Source organism: Dysidea avara, chromosome 2 (genome assembly GCF_963678975.1).
Source record: "Dysidea avara chromosome 2, odDysAvar1.4, whole genome shotgun sequence".
NCBI classification, from domain to species: domain Eukaryota; kingdom Metazoa; phylum Porifera; class Demospongiae; order Dictyoceratida; family Dysideidae; genus Dysidea; species Dysidea avara.
This window is the reverse complement of record NC_089273.1, coordinates 2,375,831-2,400,088: the sequence shown is the minus strand read 5'-3', so window position 1 is coordinate 2,400,088 and position 24,258 is coordinate 2,375,831. Positions and strand designations below refer to the sequence as shown.

At 37.0% G+C, this 24,258-nt stretch overlaps 1 long non-coding RNA gene across 1 annotated transcript in view; it reads left to right on the top strand.

Annotated features, from left to right (window-relative positions):
* Positions 1–19,335, top strand: part of LOC136246453 (uncharacterized) — a 31,677-nt gene extending 12,342 nt beyond the window's left edge. The window contains exons 3-4 of the long non-coding RNA XR_010696427.1: positions 12,700–12,801; positions 19,079–19,335. This is a non-coding gene — a long non-coding RNA (uncharacterized lncRNA). The remainder of the gene's footprint in view (positions 1–12,699; positions 12,802–19,078) is intronic.
* The last annotated feature ends 4,923 nt before the right edge of the window (positions 19,336–24,258 follow it).

Here is a 24,258-nt window from a genome sequence, read left to right as displayed (position 1 = left end):
TGTGTACAAGAATATCATGAAATGCACTATATAATAAATGTGTGCACTATGAAGTAGCTACTTTAAGGTACTTGGTATCAGTACTTGTACTTGCAGATACTTCCCAGCTGAGTACATGGTATTTGAAGTATCGGTAAAAAGTGGAATCGGTGCAGCCCTAACACTAGCATTGGTACCTGCCTTACATACAGGACCATCTCCACATGTGTTAATGCTGGACACAGAGACCAAGCATTAAACACCAGCACTGCTCATGTAGGTACGTAGCATGTATGGTGATGTAACTTTTAAAGAACTTATGCCATCCCTCAAGGTAGGTAACATCAGTGTACCCAGGGTCCAAGGACCCGGGAACCTGCGGGAATCCAACTCTTCTTGGAATTTTATACACTTCACAGCATTCTGTACTTGTACTAGGACAAGTAGTCTTGCATGGACAATCCACTTTTTCCCCATCATGGTGTCTCCCTTGATGTTTATACCAATTAGAAATTACAAGCTCCTCTGGAAAAGTGTCTGAAGCTGACTGCACTTTATATAGGCCACTTGCCTGCATGAGCATACGTACTAGTCTGTTATGCCACCTAGCTACTAGACTAGTTTAGAAGCATTGTGCAAAATGTATGAAGTCTGGTTTTCAAGCTGCTGGAACTTACTTAGTTTGGCTTAGCTAGTAATCGCTATTTACATAGAATATTTGTTTGCACAATATTTCTAAACTTTAGTAGCTAGGTGACATAATAGACTAGCATGCTCATTGTGCAGCAGGTGAATGGTTTGTGAATGCAGTCAGCTTCAGACACTCTTTCATAGGGGTAGGTAAAAACAGTGGACCCAGGGACCAAGGACCAGGGGACCCAGGGACCCAACTCTTCTTGGAATTTTATACCCTTCACAAAATTCTATATTTATACTAGGTACCTTTGCAAGTAGACTTGCATGACTAATCCACTTTTTCCCCCATCACGGTGTCTCACACAATGTCTCACGCGATGTTTAAACGAAGTAGAAATTATAAACACCTCTGAAAAAAAAAAGGGTCTGAAGCTGACATTTATAGGCCACTCGCCTGCTGCACAATGAGCACACTAGTCTATTACAGGTTATGTCGACTCGCTACTAAAATTTAGAAACATTGTGCAAATGCACCACGATGTATGAAGTCTGGTTGAATGTCGAGCTGTTGGACTGAAACTTGCTTAGCTAGTAATTGCTATTTCCCGTGAATATTTGTTTACACAATGTTTCTAAACTTTAGTAACGAGTCGAAATAATAGATTAGTATGCTCATTATGCAGCAGGCGAGTGGCCTACAGTTTCAGACACTTTTTTCAGAGGCACTTATAACTTCTAATTGGTTTAAACATAGTGTGAGACACCATGACAAGTGGAAAAGTGGATTAGTCATGCAAGTCTATACTTGCAAAGGTACCTAGTATAAGTATAGAATATTGTGAAGGGTATAAATTCCAAGCAGAGTCAGGTCCTTGGGTCCCCAGGTCCTCGGTCCCTGGGTCCACTGTTTTTACCTACCCCTTTCATAGGCGTTATAATTTTTGGTGCAAACATTGTGTGAGACACTCTGATGGGGAGAAAAGTAGATTGACAATGCAAGAGCACTTGCAGAGGTACCTATAGGACCTGGGGACCAAGGACCAAGGGACCTGCAGGAATCCAACTCTTCTTGGAATTTTATGCACTTCACAGTATTCTATACTTGTATTGTATTAGTCCTACTGTTTTTACCTACCCCATCCTGCATACTGAAATTAATGATGTAAAACAACAAAGTTATTTGTCTGTGGTTTTGACAGGAATGTAGCTCATTTATTGGGTGAGTCTTGCCTACCAGTGCCTTCAACGTGCTGTAAAGAACAAATAAAAGCGTTGGTACCTGCTGTACATGTAGGGACAACAAATGTGACATTATTAGTATTCTGTATTGCTGTGTAGCATACATGTTGATAGTGCTTTGAACATAATTCTTATGCCATCCATATAGTGACATAATGAACATGCAGGGTTAGTTGAACTACATGCAAGCTAAGGCCATTACAGGTGGTGTACACATAGCACAGTTTCTGTCTCTGCATGACATTTACCTTACTGTCAACAAAAAGAAAGAAATGAACTTGTGCATAATTTAAAGGACATGACTAAAATGTGGAGCAGACTGGGAAAACAGACTCATAAATGAACTGGGAAAACTTACTCCAAACGTCTATTTACCACTCCTGAACAATATCAGATGCTGCAGTGACTGTAAATAAACCTCTGAACACTGTCTTGAAACTTGTATAAGCCGATATTAAGTAGAGCTGTACTGATAATTGGATCAGCCAAAATATCGGCCACCAATATGGCATTTTTTACCAATATCGGCATCGGTATAGAACAGTATCAGAACCGATATCGCTACTGATATTTATACAGCAATAGTTCGTATATAAACGGATTATAATATTGATTTTCTATGTTATTCATGTGGTTGTTCAGTGGCAGTGGCTTATTTTCACCATACAGCAAGCGCTACGTTACAAGAAGCCATACAAATACATGCAATTCTATTGTTTGTTGCTGGAAAGCTTATCAGTCTTAAACAAAGCAGTTATATATAGTACCTTTGTAATAAAAAGAAGAGTCACAGGATAGCCAAGGAAACCTACTGTACCAGCCTTCACACAAGCCAATAAAATGCAGAGTAATGCAGAAATATCTGTTTAAGGCTTCATGGGAGTATGCATAAAAATCAGAGGAGGTACGACATGCACATGTGAGCACATATGTTTTGTACAGAGAAGCTATTTCGTGGGGTTATCAACGAAAAATATGTGCCAATCGAACTCTTTTCTTATGCCTAATTCAACGGTGCAGTCTACCCCATTCAACCCCAGTGGTTCAGTTTCGATATACACAGCCTATTGGAGGAACCATCACGTGATGAATAACTAACCATACGAAATAAGGCCAAGCAGCAAGTTGGGAAGAGAAAATCAGTGAAAATCAACTGCACAAGTGTCTAAGTAGCTTTGCAGTTCATCAGATCTTGTCTACGGATTGATTTTCGCAATTTAACCATTTGAAGAATGCAATTACTGCGAATTCTTTTCAATAGCGCTTAATTCGTGTCGTACCTCCTCTGCATAAAAATGTTTGTGAGTGACTAATTGTCTGGATTGCACAATAGAAACCCAAGCCACCATCACCACAGGCATAGAGTGAGCAATGAATATATCACATGTTGTTGTAGAGTAGGTAAATGTACACTTTTGCATAAATATTATTAACTATGACATTTATTTGTAATGCAAATATCGGATTGACTATCGGTTATCGGCTTCTTTTAGTGGTATACATATCGGATATCGGTACATGCCAAAAACCCATATCGGTACAGCTCTAATATTAAGCACCGCGCTTAAAACTGCTGTTGAACTTCATTCCTTCTGTGCTGAACTAAAAGTGCATTCTTCATGGCGTGACTTTATAATGCTGTAAACAAGCCAAAGGTGACTTGTTGAAGAGATGCTGTTATTAATAATAGATTTGTGTTCAGGTTAATTGCTACATAGCTTTGCAGCTGCTTCTCAGTGTAACAGGTTACGGAAGGTGATGGGCAGGCTTCAATGTCACACCACAGTTTTACTTCACCAGCTGGTAAGGCTGACTGCAACAATAAAATGTGCTATAATTATGTCTACAGCACTGATAGTGACAATTTCACCCGTGACTGCTATTTCCTGAATTTATTAAACCTAGTTTTAAGCGCTGGGCTTGTTGTTGGCTCGACTGCGCTTTAAAATCATGGTTAAAAGCTTTTGTAAGACTTTTGTTGTGTGTAGTATTGTTTATGGGATGCTATGCTATGAGCTATACTGGTATTTAGGTTTGTTTGAACCAGTCCATTTACGAGTCTGTTCTGCATTTTAACTACGTCCATTTGCAATTGTAGTTATTGCATGGCAAGCAAAGGATCAGAACTTGTTCTATGCTATGCACTTTCAGTATTAACGTTGTAGTGACACCTCTTGCCATACAAAACCCCATGCTAGTGTTTAAATATCATCATTAATTTTATTGTCATATATGACATTTAATGATCTTTTAAGCAGATCTAGAGTGAAAAGATGTAAGCAAGATTAGTGAAATGATTGAGCAATTGCACACATAGTTCCTCATTGTAAACTAAAGTATGGTATCTGCATGGTGCCAGTAATATCATTTTTCAGATGCACAGTAATACCTGCTCAATCATGTAAGTTGCTTCTTTGAGGTAAATCTGAACAAAGTGTCGTACAGATTAAGTGTTAAAGAAGCTATTACCTACACACTGGACAAACACACAGATGGACAAATATTCTGGCAATTTGCCTGCCCTACCACAAAAGTGCAGTAAGAGTCCATCCCTATGATGTAAAGCAGTCTATGTGCCAGTGCTGAAAAACTGTAAGCGTAAGGGTTTGTGGATAATATAAATTGTATATAAAAGATACTATAGAACAAATAGGTGCATCGATTTTTTTTATAAAGTTATGACCTAGGCAGGGATCAAACCTAGGTTGGCTATAATCAAGGGAGGTGCGCATAACACCTCAGTTGTTTGCCTGTGGTTTTGACAAGAATATTACTGTAGCTCAACTTTTCAGTGATCCTATCCTACACCAGTGTGTTCATCGCCCTATAAAGAACAAAGAAGAGCACGCATTGATTTACAGTACTGCTCTCGCATAATATCTCACTTACTCGCACACATGCAATTACAAGCAATTAAAAAACTCACTAAAAAGTTGGCGTGGCAACTTTTTCGATCACAAGTCTTCATCCCTCGAATCAACAAATGAATTCCCACAATCAAAACAGGTGCCACACCCACTTTGTAGCAACTATTTTAATTGCGCGTAATTGCACTCGAGTCTTGGGTGGTACCATACACTTGGGCAGTACCATACTACAACATCACTTAAGGTGCCAGATGATATACATTTACACTAAAATTCCTTGTCAATATGTGCTTTGCATGTCATAATACTATGAGCTAAACGTTGAGTTTTATATAGGTGTGCACAAAAATGTACTGTTTAGAAAAATAAAAGTGCCAACACATGGATTTGAACCCATCACCTTCAACACGTTCTACTACTTGAACAGTTTGTGTTGTGGTTTTCAAAGGAATGTTGCTCAAAATTTTTCTAGACCTTGGCCTTATACATGCTGTAGAAAATGAACGGAATCACACATGAACTCGTGATTACAATCTTCGAGTAGCCAGATGATGAATGCTGCATTATCAGCTTTGATTATGTCGAATCTCTCTGAGTTTGGTGAGTACGTGGCGTGACGGATGGACAGAAGGTTTATCAGCTTTATATATACTTAGATTAATGAGGTTGTTAGTAATAGGGCCACCTTGCTAACAGGGCCACTCGTTGTGGTCCTATAGGTGGCTCTGTTAATGAGGTTTCACTGTTTTCTACTTGTTTCACTACACTTTTGGCCTTGTATACAAACATCCCACACTAGCATTGTGTCCTCCTTACTTTCATCATTTTTTGATCTCTGTAACTTAAAATACACAATTGGTGGTATTAATCAAGTACAAGCACATGAAAAAATTTGGAATTTTCAACTAGAGTAGGGACCATAGCACATCGATAAAAGTACTGAAACAAGTTGGAGTAGTCCATGATATTAAATCACAGTAAAACAATAAGAAGTGTTATATCCCTACTATGCTCAAGATACGTACCATAACGGAAATGCACAGTAGGGATATAACACTTCTTATTGTTTTACTGTGATTTAATATCATAGACTACTCCAACTTGTTTCAGTACTTTTTATCGATGTGCTATGGTCCCTACTGTAGTTGAAAATTCCAAATTTTTTAATGTACTTGTTTGTTAACTTTTTTGTAAATAATCTTATGACTGGTGAACCCACGCATACCGCATCTGAAATGGTGCCGTGCGCCCCAGCTATATCAATTATCGTCTGAAAAGTTAAGTATCCATTATGCTTCGCTGTCAGCTATGTTCAACCCGTTACACAGTAATACGAATCAAGAACTGTTTAAAAAGCGCCTTTGCAATCAAAATAGCCACTATGAAAACTTTCGAAGGGAAGCCATCACGTGCTCGCACCAAATTGACACCTTTCCCTGTCAGCAAAGATGAATGGGACACAAAGGAGAACACTGGTAAGTCCATGAAGAATGCATTGTACGTACTGCGGTATGCCAAAAGGCACCTGTCGGGCCGAAGCGACGTCGAACAGTGAAAAAATCAAGCACGTAGCCTTAGCCGTTATCGAGTTGCGCTTGTCTGAAGACATCAGTCAGTTACTCAGTCAGTCAGTAGAAAATTCTGTTAAATAAATTATTTTTAAAATTCCGTGACAACTTGTTAAAAGCATTTCGGGTCGATGTGAAAGCTTGTTTAGGCTTAGTTTTACCTAACCAATACTGCCTCATCGTCGTCAGGGAAAATTGAGGCTGGTTTTTGGGTGATTTTATTTCGTGGACCACGCCTACTGCTTTATGGTCCGTACTATACAGTTACTATTGTACTGTATGATTTCAAATCAGTTCACCTCATCTAATATCTCCAAACTAAATGACAACTCTCAAGATGATTATGCACAATTAAATCACCTGCAAGTGTCCTCCACCACTGACTACAATTTTCTTTGAATTTAAAAGGACATGTACTGTAAGTTCTAGCTCATCACTCTCTTGACAGATTATACTGAATTCATTATGAGATACACTTAGTATTGCTCAGTTCCAAGGTCAAATTTGCCCGTGTATACAATGTGTTTTCCTCTTGTTTTGCTCACGATTTTCCTGCATTTCACCCACATTCTGTGCATGCAAAATGTCCATAGAAAAGTATGCTGTAGCCACATAGAGACAACATAAGTGTTGCAAAATACAAGTTTAGTCACTGAACTTGAACACGTTTCACTAGTATTTGCCAGCATTTTGCCAGAATTTCACCCACATTTCACTCATGTGGGTGAACGTTACCTTGGAGCTGAACTGTACCTTGTAGTATGTACATGTTGTGCTGAGTTCTGAGAAAACGATAGAAAAGATAACTGGATTTGTCTATTAGAGAAATGACATGTCAGCCAACCAGATGGTTATAGTGATGACAGTAAGGTGCCAAGAGCAGACAGGTACAGATTGACTCCATTACAAGTTTGAGAAATAGTCATAACAGACTGGGTGTTTATGACTTCGTCATTAGAAATGTATAATGAAAACTTTGATTGGCTATCAATAACGTGTCAGAGATCATTACTACAAATGAGCCAAATTTCAAGAACTTGTGTAATTCCATACTTGAGAGTTATTGAGAGTTCATATAAAAGAGTAGCTATACTAAGCAGGCTCAGGAACACTGTGATAAAAATGCAGTGTATTTGATGTAGTTGTACTACTTGAAGAGGTGTATGGCTAGTTTAGACAACTATTACAAAAGTTACATTGCTTATAACATGGATAGATTAACATGTGTGAATAAGTGGGCGATGCCTATCAAAATGGGTGTAGTTGGAGATGGTCGGATATCCAAATTTCTTGTAATAACCATTTCTGTGTCAAATTTGGTCAAAATGTACACTTGTTATGCTATGCCACTGCACTATTTCTAGTAGTGGTACGTATTACTAATGTCACAGTATTAGGCCATGTCAACTTAATTATTTCACAGGCCTGACCAGCTCATTGTTCAAAGATTTAAAAAAAACTCATCCATGGAAAAGGAAGCTAAAATGCCACTAAAACTGAAACTCTGAATGCAACCCTTATATTATTCCAATACAATTAATTATTATGTATTTACCTGCCATTCACCTTCTCAAACCTAACTCAGAAACACAGTATGGCTGCAAATGAGTTGCTACTTTGTTGAGACCAAACCACCAGGTTTACTGAAATTGTTTTCATAAATGTGTGTGTACCTGTCTATTTACCTAACTATCTACCTATGTTTGTCCATATGCACCCACATGAGCAAAATCATTAAAATGGCGAAAGTAGCTTTACGTAAGAAGTAAAAGCGTAGTAAAGTTTATATTAAACTTCTGCACAGGTAAACTTTGCTCTGAGGTGGTTTGCGGTCTGAAATGTGGGTGTAGAAGCTCTCCTTAGACTTTGCGAATTACATTCCCTTTGGGGTTTTACAGGCGTTTAACAACTAAAAACAATGGTGCAGGCCTCATAGACTACTAGGAATAGCCTATCCCTTCTAGTCGAAAGGGGACGTATCCTTTGCATACATGGACGAAAATGAAGAGCATGCAGCTTTCAGGCTTTATCAAGAGAATTTGTGGCAGAAAACATGATAGTCAAACTGTAAAACAGTTTAGAAGATACTTCTGTGCATAATATGTTGTTTGTTTAACAAGCACTTCCATAGCAGTGCATAGCAAAGCAATTGAAAGAATTATGAAATATGAGAGTTACGCACTGATAATAATTAATTATCACACAACCAAGAACCCTATTGGTTAAAATTATAAGATAGTAATACATAGTTGGTTAATTCCAGATGAGTTAGAGCTACTGTAGCTGCATGGCGCCTGGTTTTTAGAAGTAGCACAACATCAACTTGTTTTTGTACTCATATTGTTCTGATTTCTGTTAATATTACATACTGACCTACCAACACTATACTCTTGATATTTTAGTCTGTGAAACAACTAATCAAGTTGAAGTGTTCTTAATGTAACAATCATTTACCACAATGAAAACAAATACCTGTGGTAGCTCAACAAGTCTCATGTGTCAATACCACAAATAAACTTGTTTACATAAATTGACCAGTTGTCTATATTACCACCTGACTTCAAACATCTGGTAATTCTCTACTGAAATAATATGGGATGAAACATGTCCAAAGGAATCCTAGAGGGTATGGTGGTATTGAATATAAAAGCAGATGATATCAAAAACAGTATGACTTAAATATCACAGTTTACTAATATGATACTGGTATATTGGCCAGTCCTATTTGTCATCATTCATTACACACTACTAACACTAATGTAACTTAGTTAATTTACTTTATTATTGTAATCCAATAGTGCTCCTAGTTATAGCTAAAGTTCAATCACTTTAACACTTCACTATACAAACAGACACAAAAGGTATAATTTGTCTAAAATTAATTAAAATAAGCATCTATCAATTTTAATAGTGATATAATGTCTTCACCTGAGAAGCTGTTTTGGAATCATACTGTAAACAGTAGGAAGAACAACTTGTATACTAACAATATGTTAAGGTTCTTATATTGTCAGTGATATACCTTGTGCACATAGTTGAATTTGGCTTAAAGTTTTTACCATAAATTGGCATAGCTTGGTTATAAATAAAAATGACAAAGATCTTGTTTACGTACATACCCCATTGTAAACAATTGCATGTCGTTCATATACTGTACTCTTGGTTATACAGTGTAGCTATAGGAATGATACACAGATATTCAAAACTCTCCATGACAACAAGTTAATAAGATAGTATATGCACAGTAGCAGAGCCATCCTGTATAGCTGTTCGGTAGTTATCATCCAGCAAGGAACTTTGATAATCCCACACACTGGGATTTAAGAGGGTATCACTAAAAGGAGGAATGGGAAATGAAGAAATGGGAAACTGAGTATTTCTCTATAGTTTGTTTTCAACGTATTGGTGATATTGCTAGCAAGTGAAGGCGTCAAAAGTCATCTGTGAGGGTGCAAGCTGGACATAAAGCTAAGTGCATAGTTGAAACTTGGTATTTGAATTCATTATTCGATGTTCCACTGTCAGTGCAGCTTTGCTAGGAGTAGCTAGAGTGACAATGAACAAGACTGAATGAAAGCAGCTTGTCAAGTGTTCTCATTATTGTGCAAACTCTACCTCATTCTTCCGACGTGTGATCTCAGTCAATACATATTTGTGTATCTCATGCTGTGATTATACTATAGTGTGATTACTCTACTCAGTGTCACAAGTTCTCTTGTCACTGCTGCTAACACTGGTATATTGTACATATGCTGTTGTAGCTATCAGATAATTACTCATGACATTTGTATTTACCATGTGCTTAATGTAGTCTCAGATGTAGTGGTCGGTGAAGTAGTAGTAGTAGAACAATGAGTTGCCAAGGGAATCTCTTACACTGTATCATAATCACAAAATATTAATTTTATATCATGTACTATAGCTACTACAAACATTGCAAGGTGCAATACTATAAGTCACCTAGTTCACTGTACAGTCATGATAGTACTGGTGAGCATATACTGGTAGTGGATTGGTGTTTTGTCATTACCATATCCTTAAATAAAACTGGACCAGCTTTCTTGGAATACATTATTTTATATTTTCTTTTTGAAGAACTGACTACCAGTAGCTGGCTAGTGACACTCTACCCAAGCTACTATCATGTACAATCACCTCTACATATATGTGACTGGATTTTGGAAAAACGATCCAAATCGCACATTAGAAGTTTCGAGATAAACGGTTTTAAAGAATTGAAGCCAGCATAACTCTCCAAGGATAGCAAGCACGCGTATGAAATTTACACAAAAGATGCATCAATCTGTTACCTTTCAAGCCACTTCCAGTACTTGTAGCTGCTTGTACAGTTTCCCGCCAAATAAGATAGAAAATCTGAGCAGTTAGACGAGCGAAGTAGTATCACGAGTGCTCACAAAGGGGTGGAGGCTGGGGGGTGGTGGGGAGGGCAAAAGATAGGCCTCAAAATGGAGGCAGACCACGATTGGAGTCCAGACACGAGATTACAGGGCTGTGCTGGCTCCTTAGTGGCTGATATGTAGCAAAATCTACAGAGAACACGTCTGGCCAACATTATAAGGCTGTCCACCAGTAAACCACTGATTCTTGCCAAGCCAGGTCCTTCACAAGGCCTGAAACCGCCATTTGGGCACTCCACACCACCCAGAAAAGACGTCTATTAAAACCAGCCTCGTGTAGTTTGAGTAGTGCTGAGGGTCAAAACTTGTAGTACGATAGTGTAGCTATCCACTGGTGGTGTTAGTTTGATTTTGCCTGATGTGCGATTTGGTTCGGTTCTGTAAAATCTGGTCACATATGCTGATTACACATGTGTCATATACATGTACATATAATCATATTACATTACCATGTGTATGTGTCATTAGTGGCTACTTACATTCATAATTCTTGATAAATCATAATTTGATTAGCACGAACTTCAAAGCAAAAGATGCAGTAGTTGCACTAATTCCATGACAGTGTTGATGGAGACTTGATGTAGTGACAGGAGAATTTGAGTACAGTAGGAGGTACACAAATATGGTTGAGATCGTTTGCCAGAAGAATGAGGCCAAGTTTGCACAATACTGAAGAGCTGCATTCAATCAGTCTTGCTCATTGTTACTCTAACTACTCCTACTCTTGCTCTTGTAGCAAAGTCACGCTGACCGTGGGATGCTGAATAATTGATTCATATACCAAGTTTTGACCATGCACTTGGCTTTGTATCCAGCTTGCACCTTCACTGATGGCTTCTGACACCATCACTTGCAATACCACCTGGAATACGACAAATTAAAGTGTACTATAGAGAAACACTCCGTTTCCCATCTTCTCATTTTCCATTTCGGTTTCCTAATTTCCCATTCCTCCTTTTAGTGACACTTGATTTAAGATGGTTTAGTTGATGTTAGACTTGTTTTCTAGAGTAACACATAATGTATTGTAGCACATCATTCCTCTTTCTAATAGCATGCATAATTTTCAAATATTGTTTTTTATTTAAAAAATATTTTGTGCAAGCTATGTGGGTTACCGTATGGAGGGAAACTTTGGAGGAGGAAAAATTTGTTGAATCAAGCAAAATATCACTGTTGGCGAAATAAAATTTGTCGAATTATTAGCAAAGCGCACGCCCTATTTAATTAGTTAGATTACTAATTGCTGTGTCTGAAGCGAGAACTGGGAGTGCCACGCCTCTTCGGCGCCTGGAGTCAGCTATCAACTAACAGTAGATCTACACCCTCTGGAATAGAGAATGTCGTACTTAATATGGTATGACTTGCTACTTGTCACGCCCGTTTCAAGTTGAAGTTTGAGGATACGTGTACACTCGCGTGTACAGTAGCTAGTTGACTATAGCTTGCTACCTAGTGAGGTATAGTTGAGGCAAGTCTTGCTCTAGCATGATGCCTGGCCCAGTAGCCCTTGGTTGAGTAGAAAATTGATTAATCCGAGGCTTGGTTTGCTATTTTCTTCACCAGCGAAAATATTTGGATGGGGAAAATTTGGCAAATTCATGGTCATTCGCCAAATTTGCCAAATTTTAACGGCACCAAAGTTTCCCTCCATACGGTATACTGAGATGATTGCATATACACTGAGCACTGTACGTTTTGACACTACATTTGTTGTGAAGTCATTTCCCTTCGATTCAAGATAGGATTATAGCTTGATTGGTTATTATTGTAGTTAAGTGAATATTGAGTGCTAACATTTACATGTTGAGTAAATTGGATATGTGTGGAAGACCCTGTTTCGCATATTCGGCCACATATGTGTAAAGATGGTATTCATCATTAGAGTGATAGTCCACTAGTAATGACCATATTGTGTTGTGGTATTAGTGATTGTTGTTATGGTAACTAGTAGGTGTAGTGATGATGATGTAATATCATGTCATATATTAGGATGAGAACAGCAGACTTCACAGAGCTATAGAAAATAATGATTTGGACACAATCAAGACAGTTACGCAGCTGATAGATGTTAATGCCTTGTTATATGATCTTGTAAGTATTACTTCACGTTGTCATCACAAAATACATAATATAAGATTAGCAGTATTATAATTTGATAAAATTACAACATTATAGACAATAACTAGAACTAAAAGTAGATAATGACTCAAGGTATAGTAAGAAACACTCTGCTACACTTCAGAATATTTTCCATAACAATTTTGAAATTTCGGGTAATTATCTGAGCATCATTTCACACACTGATAATGGTATACCATATTTGGTAGTGTTGCCAAAAGTAGTAGGTATGATTTTTATTTATTGTTGGATTAAGGTTGAAGTTAAGGTTGACTCTGTCTCACATTCAGTTTGCATAATCTATTTAACATCTGGGTCATTCCATGTCAAATCACCAAGGAATTGTACGGTCACCTCTCGGATTTTGATGAAACATAGTGTGTTTGTAGTATCTGTGGTGATCATCACCCGTACCAATTTTTAGCCCCATACACCACATGGTTCTGATTTATGACCACAAATATTTTGAATATTTCATGAAAAATTGGTCTGTCTTGAGTTACAAAATGAACTGTAGCTCATCAGTGTGTTAATATTAAAAATAGAATTTTCAGTGATTAAAGACTGTCATTGATAGTAATCTATAAATTAATTATGGGATATCAACTTAATTAAAATTTTAAAAGGCTCCATTAAAACTTTAATCCTTAATATTTCAAAATGTGCTTCTTCAAAATCTTTGAATTTTTTAGTGGATTACAATTAGATCATGCCATATGGTTGATAAATGTTTTGTGATGGGGCCTAGGGATGAGCCTATTGTGCTTTTTTCCACCTATTTTTCTTTCCAGCAATTATTATTTTCTTACCTATTTTGCTCAATATTTGCTCAATATTTGCTCAGCATCAATAAAAATAGAATTAGTTCACTCATAGTAACTGCTTTATTGGAGTATCTCGATCTTTAGTTGCCATTTCTATGAGCATATGACCTGTACTATGCTTGACTGTTCTATTAGAGTATCTTGATCTTTTTCATGCAAAATGTGCTAAGTTTCCATTCCTTGGTGCCCATTTTTCTAATTTTCCACTTATTTTTCCAGCATTTTGCTCTTTGCTATTTACCAACATATTTTTCCAAAAATATTGCCAGCAAAATCGGCGCATCCCTAGTAGGGCCACAGTGGGTTCAAGAGATATAATTAAATACGTTGGGGTGTGTAGTGGAATTTTGTGGTCTATTATTGCTATATGGGAGTGTACACCTCTAATAACCACTCCTAATAAGGCCGTGCCAAGTTTTCCTTACACAATGAAGGTGTCCAAGTGCAGTGCAACCTGTATTAGTGACCACCTGTATTGAAAGACCACCATTGTGCTGCAATTTATTTACTACATGGGTAATTCCATATCAGTTCACCCAAGTTTTGTGTATGACTCCCTCAGAATTGGATGAAATTCAATTTCAACCCATTGCTTGTATGGCTCTCCAGAAAATTTTGATATTTTGTTGTTATTATGAACATTCAATGCATCATAAGTTGAGCGTTTCCATGCAATGTTCCACAGGTTTCGTACTGTGCATTGCAAAAGAATGATCCCACGAGAAGACACTAACATTACTCGCATGTGTACACTCGCGACATTACCTGTGAGCTTTACTGTATGGGTAAAAAACGCAAGCTCCAGAAAAAAAAATTATGCAAGTTTTTATTGCCTCACTGCTGGGTGAATTAAGCCTCCAATGGATAATTCCTGGTCATCATCATGGTCGCCTGTTCATAGGGAGTACAAAAATCTTCTTTTCATCTCACTACATGAAAGGATTTCAAAATTACAGACATTTGTTTACGTTGCGGTGACAAAAGAATTTACCTACAATCATTTTTCAGTGAATTTTTCTTTCTTCTCGAACACAGAAGCAGGACTGAGGAAAAATTATACCTTGATGGATGCAAACATTCATGGCAAATACAATGAGCAAAGATTCAATTCTGTACGTCGTTGTATCAGTAAGTTATGATGGTTTATGTAAGTGCTTGTAGATTCTTTTGTCGATAGCTTCTATACATATCAATTTATTTGCTTGTCCGGCTGTCTAGTGCTGTATTTCTAATGCTGCTTAACTTAGGAAGTTGAAACTTAGCTAGTCCACTCCTCTGTCCCTGTAGAAAACATAGAACAAACAAAATACATTTTGAAAATTTGTGCAGATATCAACGGTTTTCTAAAATTAGGTCACATATGATCTTTACTTTTTGCATGTCAATGAATTTGTTTGTTTGAAAATAATATACAAACTAGTCTGGTTTTTGCTGTTTTCACTGTATAGAGTGTATAAGTACTGTATAGCATATTAAATTTTAGCGTCATTTAAAAAAAAAGAAGATTTTTTGCAATATTCAACATTAAGTATATATTGGGCTACAGGTTACCTAAAAGTACTCACTTTGATAATGCATGTTGAACCACAGCATGTGTAAAAACCAAAAATAATGTCAGTCCAAAAATCCAGTCCACTGAATACTAACACTCTTCGTAAAGATGGTGTAATGGGTTTGTTTCTGCTAATCAATATCACATTTTGTGTTGTTTATCTGTTACAAGCAGCTAACAACCTTTACTGTAAGGCCTTAAATGGTTGACTACAGATCACTGGGCTGTATGTTTGTAATATACACCCCCTGTAGTAACCCTCAGTCCCTGTAGTAGCATCATCACTTCACTAATGTGCTACAACACAAGGTCTTTGTGTCCTGACTTGTGGAGATCAGTAAGTGAAGTCTAACTATTACAAAGCCTAGTTATTAAAACAATCTCCACTTGCTTCACATAAGCATCAGTGAAAAAGTTATGATTTACAAATGATAGTTGTTTAAAAGAAGACTATGTGTGGGAAGTAAATGGGTTTGTTATAATCCTAACATTAAAGTGATTTGTTTCCTTTCACTATATTGTTGGTTCACATTAACCAGAACCCTTGCTTTGTGTTAGTAATTCTTGTTACATGAGTCAGCTGCCTAAACATTAATTTTAGTAGTGCTGTAAAAATCTTAAACTCTGATACCCTCTATTGAAAAAGCACTTTGATGAGGGGAAGACTGAGTAAGTTTTTAGGCTTTAAAATAGAATTGGTACACAGGTATAGAATGTGTAAACATTCAAAAATATATTAAATTCCTAGAAAAATTAGGTCCCAGGCCGTTGGACCCTGGATGCACCATTTTACATTATCCCATACATTTCATATCTTGTTTTTATTATAATTAATTATCATTGACATCATATTAAAGATTCAACTTTTCTGAGCTTTATCGACACCGATCCAATCTAGGAAATTTATTACCAATCCTACCGATATTGTACCGATCTGACATCAGTTATCAGACATCATTGTTGAGATCGGCACCGATCTGATACTAGATTGGTAGATCGGTACATCTCTACATCATATGGCTGCCACCTTTAATTTTACAACTCTTTTACCAAGGCTTTTTTGAAAGCCACACCCTTTCATACAGCTTGGCTGTTTTTGTATGAATTTCACTTCTTTTTTGTATTTTAAATCAACAGGTTGTTGTTGTACAAATCATTGTTCTTCTTGTCTTAAAAAAATACAATGATGATGATATAAGGCATACTAGTGCTCTCCCAATACAAAAAAATACCTACCGATCCGATACCATGCAAAGCCAAAGGATCTATGCTATAACCGATTAGCTAATACCAATATTTGTTCCATAATTTTGTGCTTGCTTTTTCGTGACTATGGCTACATTATAGTGCCTGTATTAGTGTTTTATAACAATTCTGTCATTGTATTTTGCATGCAGTGACTGTTCTATTAGAGTATATCTAGATTTTTAATCCAAACGTGATAAGTTGCATTTGCTCAACTTTTTACAAAGCAAATCCAATTCCATGCTACAATACGATTTCCAGTCTACAAGTTTTGCTAGCATAGCACTTGTTAAGATGATGATGATTGGTGTGACTGGGTCTTAATTGTGACCCAGTCTGAGAAAACCTGTCTTATTGCCCATGTCAGCAGATTCGATTTTTCACCAAGGACACAAAGTTACTTGAATAAACTATCTAATTCCACAATCAAAATTAGCTAGAGCTGATGGTCTGGTTTTGCTAGTTACTTTTCCCAAGCCCAGTGGCAATCCGTACGTGCGGTGTGGGGCCTTAATGGAGCTCTGGTCAGTCTGCATGGGGATGACTGTATGTGGCTATACTGCTCTGTGGTGTTGAGTAAGTACCTCTGCTGTGAATTTCCTTTCATTTTAGCCAATTTTGATACCTCAATGGCCCCAAACTTGGCCTATTTCATCCCTACGCCTTCTTTTCAATTTTTGAACACCATCTTTCCCGCCTTCCACCTCCCACCCATTGTGCAGCTCACCTGATACAGTCAACCTCAGTTTAAAAACTATCTAAAATGGCAGGAAACTGAGTTGTTGGCTACTTGCACAGTGGATGCTGTGGAAGGTAAGGAATTGGTGTAAAACGTTTAAAAAATTTGGTACACATAGCTTCAACCACAACACACTAAATACTTAAAACCGGCATTTCTCGATACTTTTAAATAGGCGATAAGCCCGGTTTTCCCAGACTGGGTCACAATTGTAGTGTACTACCCCGCCAATTGGTACCAAAATGGCTATAATAATACCTTCGATTTGATGTAACTTTTGAAAAGTTACACTATCATAATTTGTAGTGCTCTAATAGAACATACATTTTGAGGATTCTAATATAACACACATAGAATGATCTAGAACAATTGGATTTTTATAAAATGTTGCTATTGAATAGATTTTAGCTAGAATTTTCATTTGTAAAGTAAAAATTACATAAAAGGGCAGTATTCCAACCTTACAAGTGCCAAAGTTTATACAAGTATAACCAGCATTTTTGACATAGTTTTACATAATTACTCAGAGATTGTGGTTATGCTTGTGCCTATTATGCCAGCATAATTTTGAGAATAATAGGTCAACAATTTCGTGAGAATAATTCCGGAATAATAGGATGGTTAAAGGCATAATTTTAGAATTATCCGATTTCCACGGGAATAATCGGTGGAATTAAGAGGCGTATCTATTCTTGATTAGCTAGAAGAAAGAGTTAAGCTACTAAGAGTGATATATAGCTGACATTATTATACAACTGCTGGCTGAAAAGGAGTTGAAAGCCTTTAAAAGATCGATATACTCTTAGACTAATAGAAGGCTCAAATACTTTAAAAGAGCAGTCAGATTGTTTCATGTTAATCTGAAGCCAGCACCAGGGATTGAACTGCATAATTATCTACAATTCTGAAACTTGTGCATCTAAATCAGGCCAGTGTATCTTCTTAAAGTCTTTGATCATTAACTTGGTATGTAGCTAGCTATAACCATAGCTTTAATGCACCAATAATTTAAAACACTTGAATTAATACTGCAGTCTGCAAATAGCTATTCCAAGAGTGTTGTAACTACTTACGGCTAGAGACATTAATGATGTAAAAGAGGAAGTACTTTATTTGTGGCCATTAATTAATGCTGGCAAAACTACATAGGTCAGCATCTTGTAAACTAAGTGACTGGCTGCAGAAACTAAATGAGAATTATTTTGGAATAATAGGCTAGACACAAGAATAAAAAAAGAGAATAATAGGTGAAAATTTTGGGAAATTTTGGAAAGAATAATAGGTGAAATTTTGAACATAATAGGCTCAAGCCTAATTGTGGTTTGGTAGTGGACAACAATTCTCACTTCCATATGACCTGCTACAATGACTGACAATCATTTTGAATTGTTTGGTTGTGGAATTACATGTCTTCACGAGGGTTGGGCAATATTGAAAATTTCCTCCCACGGTTATTGTGGAGCTTATTATCACGATTATTGCAAATACATATCACGGTATTGAAATGAATTATAGCAAGTACACTCAAAACTGTTTACACAGTATATTGGCATGGGTGAACTTTGTTTACCAGCTACCACAACCGCTGAAAAAACCAGCCTAACTTATAGAGCATGAAGTGCATATGCATACTCAAAGTATCCATGTTAGGTGGCTGTGTTTTGCACGAAAGAATTGGCCAAGAAACAGCCTATTTCATTTGAAAACCATCACGAAGATGATCATCTGGGTCCCCAAGAGTGACAATAGAGTGAATTAGCCTGAAAGTGTTAGTTTTGAAGACACGTGCGAACACAAGCTGGTTTGTAGCCAACACACGTTTTTCCTGTGTATTCTCAAGTGATAGCATAAGCTGGTAAGTTATATTTGTAATTGTACACCTATTTTTAGGTAGTGACGATGTTCCAGCTGGATTTATCACCCATTACAAAACATTGACTGTGTGTTGTTACGAGGCGTTACCTATCGAAGAGCAGGCTTGGTAACTCCACAAGCAACAGGAAGGTGTCCCAGTGTGTAAAGAAACAACAGCTTTTCTTTTGTTCAGAACTTCATTTATAACTTGTTATTTGATAAAGTTGACATATGTGGTTTATTGGAATTTGTTGTAATAACTTGTTGGCGTGCGCAGGTTCTACACTGCATTGTAAAAGGTAATATTCTGGAATGCACGATAGTCGGATTTCTACCAAACTTTTGGTGGGCCATCAGTGATAAATTTGCAAACTTTTAGTGCATGGGATTATAATTGTTGTGATCCAGCACAAAGTTACAAGGCCTCAAAGTTAAAATTTGTTTGCAAGCATTCGCTCTTTGTTTTATAACTCAAGAAAGAAGAAGTGCAAAGACAAATCCATGCGCTAAGTTTCCACAAGTTTATTGAAGAATCGTCACAGCGAATTTGATGCCTGTGCAAGCAGCCAGTATCTCAGAATAAGAAAAATGTATGGGTTAACTTTGGGGGACTATAGCGCCTTAATGAAACAAGGTGCGATCTCTCTGTATAGTAGGAAGTTAGGTCAATCTTTGAAGCAGTAGTTTGGATTCCTGTAACCTCCTTTTGTCTGTATCAATTGTAAAAAAGAACAGCATTTGTGTGGCTTCAAAACCAGCTAGCACCCTTAATTCGATGTTTGTGTCAGTGAATATATGAATGTTATTTTGTTATTGCAAGTGCTGGAATTTTAAGTTTGATTATGGATCATGGCCAAAAACTGAGGTGCAGTGAAACAAGGTAGGTTGCCTACACCTGCAGATAAACTATTTAATGGACATTAAATCACTGCTTCAGTTTATGCCTATTTTGAATTAGGGGTTAAATTATATTTGCAGGTGTAGACAACCCATAGACTGAATTAAGTAGGGATTAAATGTCCAGTGTTGTATCTGCAGGTATAGATGACCCATAGATAGAGATATAGAGGTTAATTGTGCACAGGTGCAGTATATCTGCAGAGGTACACAATAGTATAATCAAGCACTAATGAGCCTCAGAAGGCAAGCAGTTAGTAGGCTACCCAGCACGTTTTATTCTTCTCAGTCAACCACACAGTGTTGTCCAATACAATACATTACTAGTAAAAGACTTCTATACTAGTCTTTGTTTGCATTTGAGCTATCTGAACTGTGTTAGCTACACTAGCAGAATTTGTACATTAAAATGGATCGACCCAAACTGTATGTTTAATAGTCATTGTATCAGAAATAGCATTGTTTTGTCGTACACTAGTCTTTCTAGAACTTTAGACAAAATACATAGTAAAGAGATAGGATGATAGCTGTTCACTGCTACACAATCTTCAGATTTGAATATGGGTGTGATAGAATGTATCAGCAATTCGTTAGGAAGTGTGCTGTTGGTTAAGCAGATGATGGAATGGGTAGCATAGAACTGATGCACATGCTTTCCACACCTTTGGGCTAATCTGGTCAATTAGCACTGTAAACATATTGTGGAGGAATGAAAATGCTGACCATAATATTACTGTTACTACTGTTGATATAGTCGGTAAATAAAGTTTGTTGAAGAGCTCTTAGTGAAACTTGAGGAGACAGTACTGCACTGAAAGACTTCACTTCTCAAGTTATCAGCTTTTGTTCATTTTATTGTACAGTACTGTCATTAGTTATTAGTCTTTATTTTGAGCCTTGTATCATGAGAATAAATAAAATGTTCACAGAGCTTGTGCAGTTATACAGAATATACAGGTTGTAGTTGATTAAAGTCTTTAACAAATTGCTTGACAAATCACAATTACAAGGCAGCAACAAATAACAACAATTAGTAGTATAATAAGAACTACACTGCTTATATAATCTAGCTTCATGTGTTTAAGATGCATATTAATCAAATCAGTCTTGTTACAAGCTACTGACATCATCACATCATATCCCTCCCTTGTCCCAAGTGTCATGTTTTAAAACATCCAAGTACTTGTTTTTCTGATGACTGTTCGATGAGTATGGACATCTGTTAGACATAGACTGTTCATTTTGCTGTTTCCGGAAATTGGTATCTTCCTCTATACTGAAATAGAGGTCTGGCCACACAAGACTAACTTGCTGTGTACTATATAGAAATTCTGCAAAGAATTTAATGCTTGCTAACCCTTCGGATATCCTTAGAACATGAGCTTTAGTAGCAAACTACATAGTTTTGAACTTCTGTTTCTGCATGGTGGCTTACTAGTTAGAGATTTTTTAGAAAGGGTGCGTATAGACTGTAATTAATATGCTTTGAGCTTGCTCTAATAAAGATATCATGCTAGTTGACTGTCGTTGTTATGTACATACCCTTCATACAACATGAGTGCTGTAAAACGAACAATAGTAAAATTATTATTAACTTTTTACATATTTAGTCATACATAGTCCAGTCCACTAAATAGTGATGGCCAAAAGGGATTGCTGTAGTAAATCAACAATAGGTATGAGGATTTGATATTATTTTGCTCATAAAGCTAAGCATTATGATTTTGAGTAATGCTACAATACGTACCACCTTTGAGGAATGTCCAAATTATCCACCATTTTAACCAATATTGTTGTATCACAACATTTGAATTGATGATTTGACTTTAAATAGGCTTCTTCTCCTTAGTTAGTTACTATATTAAAGTAATTCATCTCATATTTGTGACTTATCAATACATGTGACCACTTTAATAGGCTAGCATTAATAATGTGACTGTCCTATTAGAATTTCTGACTGCTCAATTCTTTTTAGGGAATTTTGCAAATGACAGATTTTCTTATTGTTAAACTTTTATAATTGCTTCAAAGTACTAGCGTAATTGCAGCAGCTTTACAGAGACAACTATGTGACTGAATTTTTGGAAATCACTCTTGTGGTCGTGCCTGAAGCTATTAGAATTTTTGAAACTAGCATGGTGCTGTTAATGGTAGAAAACACCTCTCAAATATTTCTACAATTTTTCTTATGATTCAAGGTATCTATGGTTTATTCCACCCTTAAATGGGTAGAAATTTAACTTATAATACTGTGTTTCAGAACTAAATATTTTATGTGTCAAATGCGCCCATGAGGGTGATTATCCAAAATTTGGTCACATGTAACGTTTTGGTCATAATGTCTTGTCATATGTAGGCTTGATCGGTCATGGTAGGACAGAGTGGGACATTTCAACTAAGAGTTAGATTGTACATGATTATTAATTCTGGTATATACTGTTCACTCATTCATTGCTCTACTGTAACATTGCTAATTGAATGGGAGTAGGCCTAGTACATTCATGGCCACCCCCCTTGGGTTGTAAGAATGTAGTATCTCCTAGCAACCAAGTGGTAGCTATGATTAGCAGTACAAGCCATAAACCAATCAGATAAACTGTATTCCTTAGGCCCCATCCCTTTTCTTTTGATAGCTAGGACATATGTCTGAGCAAACTAAGTTATGGTCCAGACCAAGAGTCAGCAAATGTAAAATGCCTGGTGATCGACTGTTATAGCATAAGTAATTGATTATCGACCAAATTTTGTACTTATAATGGTGTAACTTATGACAGGAACCTCACATCTACTTCCAGATTTCACCATCATAATTGGCTATTCTTGGTCTCCTCCATAATCTAAGGTTATATACATTATTGTTTGCCTAAGCAGTGCATGTTAGACTAAGACCATATTATAAAGCTGTGATTATCGACCACCTGTACAAATTCAATAAAAGTGTTATTGACCACCCTGCTACTTCCCTTACACGTGAATACTCTGCATGCAATTTACCTTCCACTGATATACTAACATAATAGATTTTCAAATTGTTTATGTGCGTTATTGGCAAGTTATACGGCACACAAATAATATTGTTCACACAGTGTATTTGTTAATGCAAAAAGAAGAAAAATGTTGAAATCCATCATTGTCTGATACAACATCTTCAATGCAGTCTTCATGCAACCATCTTCCACACTTGAAGAATATCCACTCTGCTCCACCCCCTTCCAGTACATCATGATGCCATGATTGAAAACACATACAATGTATGTTCGGATCAATATCTTCATTGTCCATTACGTTCTTTTGCTGAGTTATTTCTGTCAGTAGCTCTTCAGCAGCAATATCACTGATCTGAATCATCAACTCCACCATTGATAGCTGTAATGCCAACAGTGCTAGCACTACTGTTTGTTGTAGTGGAATTCTTTTTCTTCCTAGATACCCTCTTTGATGCTTGTCCTGCTGCCTTCTTGCTCTTTCTTGAGCAAACCTGGGCCCTTTGTTACTCTTTGTTATTTCTTATCTTATGTGTTTCTTATCAGCTCTTTCCTGCTTTCTTTTTTTCCTCAAGCTCTCTTTTCTTCTTGTTCTCCTTTTCTTCTAACATTGCTAAGCTCTCATCACTAGTAAGTAATCTAGCACAAGGCAATGATCTCTCTGGTGTAGATGATGGCTCCAGGGACACTAAGAATTCTGATATGCTTGAGTTTGAGGACCTAGGCACTCTGCTGGGAGTTTCTGCAGATGCATTAGTTAAAGATCTTTGCACAGTTTGTTCTGGTGTAATACCTGATCATAACACTGGAGCCTTAGCAACACTCATAGAGCCCTCTGCAGATGCAAAATTCATTCCACCATCTGGTGTCCTGCAAGCATCTGGCACACTAGGATTTCCCAGAATGTTACATGAAAGACTTGATCCAGGGACCATAGCAACCCTGGCAGGGGTTTCTGCAGGTATGATTACCTCATCAGGTGTAGTGGGAACAGGTTGCTCTAGGGTGATGCATGACAACCTTGACGCAAGGATAGTATCCCTGGTAGGAGTTTCTGCAGGTATGGAAATTGTACTTTCAATAATACTAGCATGGTCAAAACTGCTACAGGTTCTTCGGGAGAGATATTTGAAAATAAGGCAACAACTGATTCAGATTCTGAACAGCTACTTGGATATGATTCAGGATGGTACATTCTATGCCATCATACGTAATCTGGGTCAATATACAAATTATATCCTTCATCAAATCTCTTCTTGTACAATTGCTGTTGCTCAGCATTAAAACCACTAGGTTCTGCATCTGTGTCCACAGGCACATCATTGTATGTGCTAG